At 43.9% G+C, this 9,236-nt stretch overlaps 1 protein-coding gene across 3 annotated transcripts in view; it reads right to left on the bottom strand.

The window, feature by feature from the left end:
- Positions 1–9,236, bottom strand: part of cfap299 (cilia and flagella associated protein 299) — a 46,758-nt gene that overhangs the window by 2,661 nt on the left and 34,861 nt on the right. The window lies entirely within an intron of this gene.

Here is a 9,236-nt window from a genome sequence, read left to right as displayed (position 1 = left end):
GTAAGCCTCGTAGCGTTCCTAAAGAAACAACATGCGATGGGGAGGGTCGCCCCCCCCCCCCCCCCCCCCACGCCGTGCTCTCGTCACTCACCAGACGCATACAAGCATTCTGATCGTCCCTTGCTCAAGTTGAAACCATTTTGAAACCTCAACCTCGTCTCTTCAGATTCCCAACTGAAACCCTACTCCAGGCTTGGGACCCTAATTTGAAACCCTTACCTGGGCTTTAAAACCCGAACACAGGTAACTTAGAACACAGGTTTGAACCATTTATTTTGGAAACTCCACTTTGCCTGAAACTCCACTTTGACACCCTAACCCGGTCTTGAAAACCAAATTTGAAACCCAACACTACAATACTTCCTTAATCTTTATTTGAAACTTTAATTTTAAATCTGAAAACCTTTATCTTGTACTGAAGTCTGACCTCAAAACCCAAACTCGAGTTTGAAGACCCTACCCCTCATTGGAAACCTAGTTAACATGGTTTTTGCCTGCCTGCGTGCGTGCGTGCGTCTCAAGTTCATGCCCGTGTCAGTCGGCCAATGGCGAGCCGCGTGAACTGCCGACCTCGCACGTGTCAGCTAAAAAATCCCGTCAGGTGGAAACGCTCGAAACTTCGAAACATCTTCTTTCTTTTTTTTTGCGAGGACGAGCCAAAAAGCGTCCGACACATTCCGCACGGGAACGCAGAGCGGCCCGACGCCAACATCTCGCTAACCTGCTAAAAATCCCACCGAGGTCGAGTGCCAGTTGACGGCTCAGAGTTCAGCCAGACGACAGGCACGCACACACACACATACACACACATTTAGCAGTTAGCCGCTAGCCAGACCGCTGTTGATTTTGGATGAGGTCGCTGCTGCTGATTTTTTGTCCACGTGAAGAGTTACATGGTTCTCACTGTTTCGCAAGTATTCCTTGATACCCTAACCTTTGTTTCTAACCTTAATCTCAAACCCAAAACTTGTCTCAAAGTTCTAACCCGGTTTGAAACTGTTAACTCTATCATCTCACTTGAAATTTCAAACCCTAACCATGTCATAAAATCCTTACCGTGGTTGAAATCCTCACCCTTGTTAAAAACATTGAAAACCCAACCCAGGCTTGAAACCCCATTTTGAAACCCGACCTTCAACCATAAGCCTTGTTCACCCTCGTTTAACACCCTACGTTAAACCCCGTCCAGGGTTTGAAACCCAGGGATGATACCCTCATTTAAAACCCTACTTTAAAACTTAAACATTAACCCGAGTTTGAAACCCTCATTTGAAAGTGTGGTTTAAATCCCTAAATCTAGCTTGAATCCAGTCTTGAACCCTAATGTTCCCATTTGTTTGAACCCAACTTTAAAACCTCATCCTTGGCTTGACACCCAGACATAAAATCCTAATTTAAACCCTAGCTCTGTTTTCATACCCAGTTTGAAATCGTATGAAACCCCTTCCCAAACGATACTAGTACTCACTTTTATATCTACAGATAGAGTGTACCGATACCACAAGTACTTTTGATACACAACATTTAAATCAACACAATGACAGGTACTCGTAAACAACGTCTCCTCCTCCTTTGTGACGCACATGACGATTCACCAACGAGTCAAACCCGCTGCAGTGTCGCCCCAACTACTGCTGAGGAGGACTTCCTCGACGTCAGATATATATATATTTTTTGAAGTATCGTGAGTACCCGATACCTTGAAATAAAGTGTGTAACAAGCTGGTGTCAAACATCCAATTAATCGTGGAGAAAATGAGGACATTTCTCAAATGTTTTGAAATTGAGTTAATCAACATTATTGATCGTGAAGTCAATGAATTGTGGGAAATGTTTAGTCATCATTCTTTCTTCTCCACCTTATGTTCTGTCCTCTTTCCATCACTCCCATGTTGCCCCCCCCCCCCCCCCGCTCCAAGACAACCCCCCTCTGTGGGGAACAATAACAGGCAGTGTGGTTGGCGCTAAGAGGGAGCAGATGCTGCTGGATATGCTGGAGCTGCTGCCCACTCGCTGCACTAAACTCCACCAAACCGCACGCGCTCGCAATCCTGTCCTCCCTCCGCCTCCTCCCGCTGCCACTAAGAACACAGAGCGGCAGCCACACCGGCGCGGCGGAAGGCCGGATCGCTTCACCACGGACAAGCGCGCATGCCAGCCCGTTAGCCTCAGAAGCTAACGCGGCGGTCTTCGACTCGGCTCGTAAGCGGCTAGTGGATCAAGCTAACTCGGCAAAAGGCGACTCCCATACCGACAGGTACGAAAGCAAGCGGTCGCAGCTCAAAGTATGAAAAGCTGCTCCACATACCAGCTGAGAATTCTATTGTACAGCATGTGGCTAGCCTGAAACGCTAACATACAGTAGCACTGAACAACTCGACGTGCTGCTCCTTCTTCGATGAACATCACCGACAAGATGGACTCCAAATCACCACCAACATCGAAATTGATGTTCTAAAGTTGACAAAAAGTTGATTCCACATACATTGTAAGCGGCTAGCGCATCAAGATAGCAAAAAGCTACTCCATACCAGAGTTTTTTCAAGCTAACAGGTTCAAAAATAAAAAATAAATCACAGCTCAAAGAATGACTGAATATGGGGACTCAAAATGCTCAAAATCAGTCGAAAAGAACCCACAATCCGAGTCTAAAAAGCTGCTCCACATACCAGCTGAGAATTCTATTGTACAGCATGTGGCTAGCCTGAAACGCTAACATACAGTAGCACTGTACAACTCGACGTGCTGCTCCTTCTTCGATGAACATCACTGACAAGATGGGACTCCAAATCACCACCAACATCGAAATTGATGTTCTAAAGTTGACAAAAAGTTGATTCCACATACATTGTAAGCGGCTAGCGCATCAAGATAGCAAAAAGCTACTCCATACCAGAGTTTTTTCAAGCTAACAGGTTCAAAAATAAAAAATAAATCACAGCTCAAAGAATGACTGAATATGGGGACTCAAAATGCTCAAAATCAGTCGAAAAGAACCCACAATCCGAGTCTAAAAAGCTGCTCCACATACCAGCTGAGAATTCTATTGTACAGCATGTGGCTAGCCTGAAACGCTAACATACAGTAGCACTGTACAACTCGACGTGCTGCTCCTTCTTCGATGAACATCACTGACAAGATGGGACTCCAAATCACCACCAACATCGAAATTGATGTTCTAAAGTTGACAAAAAGTTGATTCCACATACATTGTAAGCGGCTAGCGCATCAAGATAGCAAAAAGCTACTCCATACCAGAGTTTTTTCAAGCTAACAGGTTCAAAAATAAAAAATAAATCACAGCTCAAAGAATGACTGAATATGGGGACTCAAAATGCTCAAAATCAGTCGAAAAGAACCCACAATCCGAGTCTAAAAAGCTGCTCCACATACCAGCTGAGAATTCTATTGTACAGCATGTGGCTAGCCTGAAACGCTAACATACAGTAGCACTGTACAACTCGACGTGCTGCTCCTTCTTCGATGAACATCACTGACAAGATGGGACTCCAAATCACCACCAACATCGAAATTGATGTTCTAAAGTTGACAAAAAGTTGATTCCACATACATTGTAAGCGGCTAGCGCATCAAGATAGCAAAAAGCTACTCCATACCAGAGTTTTTTCAAGCTAACAGGTTCAAAAATAAAAAATAAATCACAGCTCAAAGAATGACTGAATATGGGGACTCAAAATGCTCAAAATCAGTCGAAAAGAACCCACAATCCGAGTCTAAAAAGCTGCTCCACATACCAGCTGAGAATTCTATTGTACAGCATGTGGCTAGCCTGAAACGCTAACATACAGTAGCACTGTACAACTCGACGTGCTGCTCCTTCTTCGATGAACATCACTGACAAGATGGGACTCCAAATCACCACCAACATCGAAATTGATGTTCTAAAGTTGACAAAAAGTTGATTCCACATACATTGTAAGCGGCTAGCGCATCAAGATAGCAAAAAAGCTACTCCATACCAGAGTTTTTTCAAGCTAACAGGTTCAAAAATTTAAAAAAAGTCACAGCTCAAAGAATGACTGAATATGGGGACTCAAAATGCTCAAAATCAGTCGAAAAGAACCCACAATCCGAGTCCTTTGTTCACAAAAAGCTGCTCCGCATATCGGCTGAGAATTCTATTTTAAGCGGCTAGCGTGAGCAGCTACCGTAGCACTCTACGACCTCATTCGCTGCTCCTTCAAGATCAAGATGAACTCAAATGCATCAAACCGCTCACACAAGACCCAAAACCACGTGGTGTCATTTTTTCTTCCCCAATTGTGAATCTTTTTTGCATTTGCAACCGTAAGCCATTTTGTCTCCAGCCTGCCCAACGCAAGTGTTCCTCTAATGACTTAGTATGTGTCTATCATCAGTGTTGTGTCTTTGGTGTTTTCTGAGCATCTTGCCAGCCAGTGGGCAAGCGGCGGGTCACGCCCACGTGGTCGTTCTGCGCTTAAAAAACGTTTCCTTCTGAGCAAACAATCGCACCGCCGAGTATTTTGGTCTTGCCAAGCAAGCAAAGAAAAACAAAGCAAAGCAAAGCGATCGCTATGAGATTTCTCATATCTCTGGTTTGCCGGGAGTGGTGGGAAGTAACTTGAGTACACATACTTTATTACTATCAAATGGTACCTTGACTTACGACCAAGCAAATAACAGTTTTCATATATCCCAAATCAATTCCCATTGAAATGAATTGAAATGCTATGAATCTGTTCCAGGCCTTCAAAAAGCACTATCCTGTTTTGATAGTCTTTCACTTTAGGAGCATGACATTTGGCGGACATATTGATCACGAGAAGACCCACAAAAAAAGTGTATAGAAACCATAATTGAAAAGATACAGGGAGGCAGCCATTTTGTTTAAAGTGGCAATTTCTGGGTCCCTTGGGGCATTTCTTTTGAATCTTTGTAAAATTTAGCGCCCGTTTTTATAAAGAAACATGAAACTCAGTAGGCATGTCAATTGTCTACGATGAGTGGAACCACAAAATAGTTTTTAAAATCCATGCCAGATAGACACAGGGAACTTGAGCACCACCAGATGCCACCTCTGGGCTAACTTTGGGCTACTTACAGCTCTAAAAGCTCTGACATCATCAAAACTCAACTCAAATAAAGTCAATTGTTATCATCTGTACAGTACAGTGGTGAGCAAAGACGGTCCTCGATGGGCCGGAGTCCTGCAGGATTTGGATGTTTCCCTTCTCCAACACAGCTGGTATATGATCAGCTCATCAGCAAGCTCTGCATAAGACGGGATCAGCCTGCAGGACTCCGGCCTTCGAGGACCCCTGGCAAGATGGGTTATTTTTAACAGCCAGTTCAGTATTCTGAATCAGAAATAGTTGGAAATCATTTCTAAAACTGGCAATGGATTTTATTTCCTATTGCAAATCTGTTGGGACAATTTCATGAATATTGTTTCAAATTCTCTTGGATCCAAACTCGTCTGATTTTGGGGAAAAAGTAGTGGTTTTTGGAGATGTTTAAAAAAAAAAAAAAAAAAAAAAGCTTGAGCCAGTGGGGGGGGCGGGGGGGGGCGGGGGGGGGGTACATACCTGTGCCACTGATCAGTTTGGTCCCACCTCTGCTTCTCTACTTGAATAAACGTGACTTGACTACCTACGTCAACGGGTTGAATCGATATTTCTACTTGTATCAAACTCTTTTGCTTCAGCGTGTGAGTACTTTTGCCACTTGTGGTTGTTAGGATCGGGGGGTGTGGGGGTGGGGGGTGGAAAAAAAGGGAAGGAAGGCAGCTCTCACTTGCTCGGCGTGAAAGTTGGCCGCTGACAAAGAGCACATGGCCGCAGTGCACCTGCGTGCCTGGCTTCATTCCGCGCTGTGAAAACATTTGCAGCGCTGTCCTCTCGCATTAACGTTGCAAGCGATCCCGGGTCCCGCGGGACCCCGGCGTTGTGCCACGGCATTAATGGGAACTTGCGGCCCCACCACTTTGTGGCCCCCCGGACTGATAAATATTTGCCGGGGAGGTGTAAATATTCCACATGCGGAGGAGCCTATGAGTTTTGCCTTCCTCTGTTCGCACGACATGATGAAAAGTAAACAGCGTACTATTGTCCATCCGTCGAGTATGCGAGGTTTACATTTGGTAGCAGCCTTTTGAAGGATACTTGGAAATGATGGCTTCAAACCAAAAAGGGCAGACGTCCCGTGTCTTTTTGAGCACGAGACTTTTTTTGTGGGTCTACTCATGCTGCATAAATCAAAATTTCTGTTTTGGTATTTTCAAAATCGTCATAGCGCTTGGTTTAGTGGGACGAAAGGGAAGGACCGAGATATTGTCAAATGGACACTTCAAACACAAATTGGGGACCTCCTGTGTCTTTCCAAGCATGGCTTCTTGAGACTTTTTTTTTGTATCTCTTTGTGATAGACATATCTACCAAATGTCATGGTGGTAAATGAAACTGGCTTCAGGCAATGAATTTTCAAAAAAAAAAAAAAATGCGACCGATACTATTGACCCAACTATTTCCAGGCATTAATAGCCTTTGGAGCTCTGGTCAAAAACGACATGAACATAACCCGATACACATTTTTTATACCAATTATGATTCATTTGTTTGACACCATTCAATAGTTGACATTGGCTGCTAAAAAAGCAGTGAAATCAATTTGTCCTGGCATTTGAAACGATAACGCTTCGGAATCCTTTGCGTCAACGTTTCCACCGAAACGCTCGCGCCACTTTTTTTTGACCGCCGCATGTGCTCAGCTGCCGAAGCGTTCCGGTGGTTGCCAGGGCAACGGCACCATCCGTCCAAATGCCTTGCATCGCCAAAGCGGTTGACCGTAGAAACAAAAGTAGTCCGCCAGAAAAAATGTGACATTTTTGGTAGCTTGAACGTAGAAGTATGCGTGCATCCGTGGATTAGTCACAGACAATATAATTTTCCTTTAAAAAAAGGGAAAAAACCTTAATTAGTGTTCCACAATTGGGCCAGTGCAGTGCAAGCATTCTATTCCCGAGCCACCCGAGCGAGTGCACTGGCCGAGCCAACTTCTGCTAGCTTATAATTTAATGCATCGGTGTGCTGTGTCAGCATTCTGCGTCCTTGCCATGTTTTAACATTCTGTTTCAGCTTTCTTGGAGTTCCACAGGGTGGAGGAATCTGGCCGCGTGGAGTGGACTTGTTCGGCTTTGCTGTTTTGTGCCGAGTCATCAAGCTTTGCCGCCATGCTCCCGACCACAAACAATGACAAAAACTCAAGATTTTTCATACTTTAAAATGTGCTAGCAATTGGACAAAGGTCTTCATAGGACCGCTGGAAATGACCACCATGACCGTCATATGGCGGCTTCAAACTAAAATGGCTGACGTCCTTTGTCTTTACAGGCATGGCTTCCAGAGATTTTTTTTGTGGGTCTCTCTGGTATAGACATGCCTGCCAAATTTCATGTTTCGGAGTCAAACTAACATCTATTTGCAGTACTATGTTCTCTGTTTTTATTTAACTATAGGCTACATAAGTATTTTTTGTGATACATATTATTTATATATGATGTGTGATGATGTGTATTGCTGCTGGTCACGCTGTGAATTTCTCCACTGTGGGATAAATAAAGGTGTGTCCTATCTTATCTTTGGGGTTGCATTTTCAGAACCTCTGTAGGGAGCCTCCGAATTGTGACCCAGCAATGATGTGTCTTCCTCTGCTGTGTCGCCAAATGATGAGAAGGTTCCAGGAACAAAAGTGGACGCGAGGGAGAAGAAGCGTTTCATCTTTCAATAGTCCCCGCAAGGCTAATACAGTTTTCTTGAAATGGATCCAGTTTGGTCGTACAGAGATGATGAAATGATGAAACAAGATGGAGGCAGTCCAGAGAGCAGCTGGTTATTTCTTTTTATGACCATTATCTGATTTGTTGCATGGACCTCATTGTCGCCAATGGGGCTGTGTTTGGGATATTTTAGGAATGCTTTTAGGGTGCTTTGAGGCTTTTTTGGGGGTGTTTGTGTTTTCATAGATGTTTTTGGATGCTTTGGGAATGTTTTCAAGGATATTTTTTATATTGTTTCTGGATGTACAGTGGACCTCCATAATTAACTAATTTGCTCCCCAAAACGTATAAAAATGTTTTATACGTTTTTTAAATTATTATTATTTTTTTAATGCTAGAGCATACAGAAGGCTTTGATGCAGCCTCTCACCTGAAGAGGTCGCTTAAAGCAATGGTAGTTATTACAAAAAATGGTCAGCGGGTGGCAGCGGAGTATAAGAGATCAACCAGGGCCATGTTACAACAAGTGTTTTCAACAGGTTTGTGAATAATGATGAAACTTAGCTATATTCTAATGCTAATTGCTGCAAAACGGAAACAGATACAAATATACTTTTTTTTCCTGATGAAAGACGAGACTATAGCAATAGAGCACAATATTCTGTGGGCCTTGCAAAATCAGTCAAAATCCAGTAAAACAGCCGTGAGCGAAGGGGGTTGCGTCAGTGAAAATGGGTTCGAGTGAATGAGTTAATGAGGCATTGGGACCAAGTCAGAATACAAATAGCAAAAATCTGTGTATAATCAATGACCATTGAAATGCATTGAAAAAATATATTTCTTAACCCCCTAAAAAACACTTACAAACAACTTGCATTTTCCACGAAAAACCGGTTCGGGTTAGGTATTCATTAGGTTAGTGTTAAACAATGTACTCTAACCTTTGGTTTGTTCCAAAACAATACAGTAAACAAATCTGTGGTTTTATCACCTAAACTTTTCATGTTTCATGAAACAAACACCTGTAAACGTGGGCTGACTAAAATGAAGCAGAGTAGTTGTGTTTTTCAAAATTGCACGCTTTGCAATTTGAAAATCACATTCTACTAAACGACACCGTCGATTTGAATGTGATGAATTGTTCGGCCCTATTAGCAGGTTTCCAGCGGCGGGCCGTAAACTGGAGGCGGGTTTATTGAGCAATGGGAGCCTTTCTTTGGTTTCATGCGCTTATTAGCCGCAGCTTAGCTTTAATGCTCGCCGCGCTCCGGCACCAAATTGGAAGCAGACCACGTTGTGACCTCTCCGTGCAACCGAGCGACCTGCCGCTGCGGCGCGCCGTGCCGCTGCGCCGTGCCGCTGGCCCCTTGAATGAAAAGAGCAACCAGCGGCGCGATGAGGTAACGGGCGTCACGCTGAGACACGAGCGCTCCTTCGCTTTTACTGCTTCAAACAAGCGTGAACTCAACATGAACTCGCT

Source organism: Leptonotus elevatus, chromosome 5 (genome assembly GCF_054856555.1).
Source record: "Leptonotus elevatus isolate MCC_2025b chromosome 5, RoL_Lele_1.0, whole genome shotgun sequence".
NCBI classification, from domain to species: Eukaryota; Metazoa; Chordata; class Actinopteri; order Syngnathiformes; family Syngnathidae; genus Leptonotus; species Leptonotus elevatus.
This window is presented reverse-complemented; position numbering and strand designations above follow the sequence as displayed.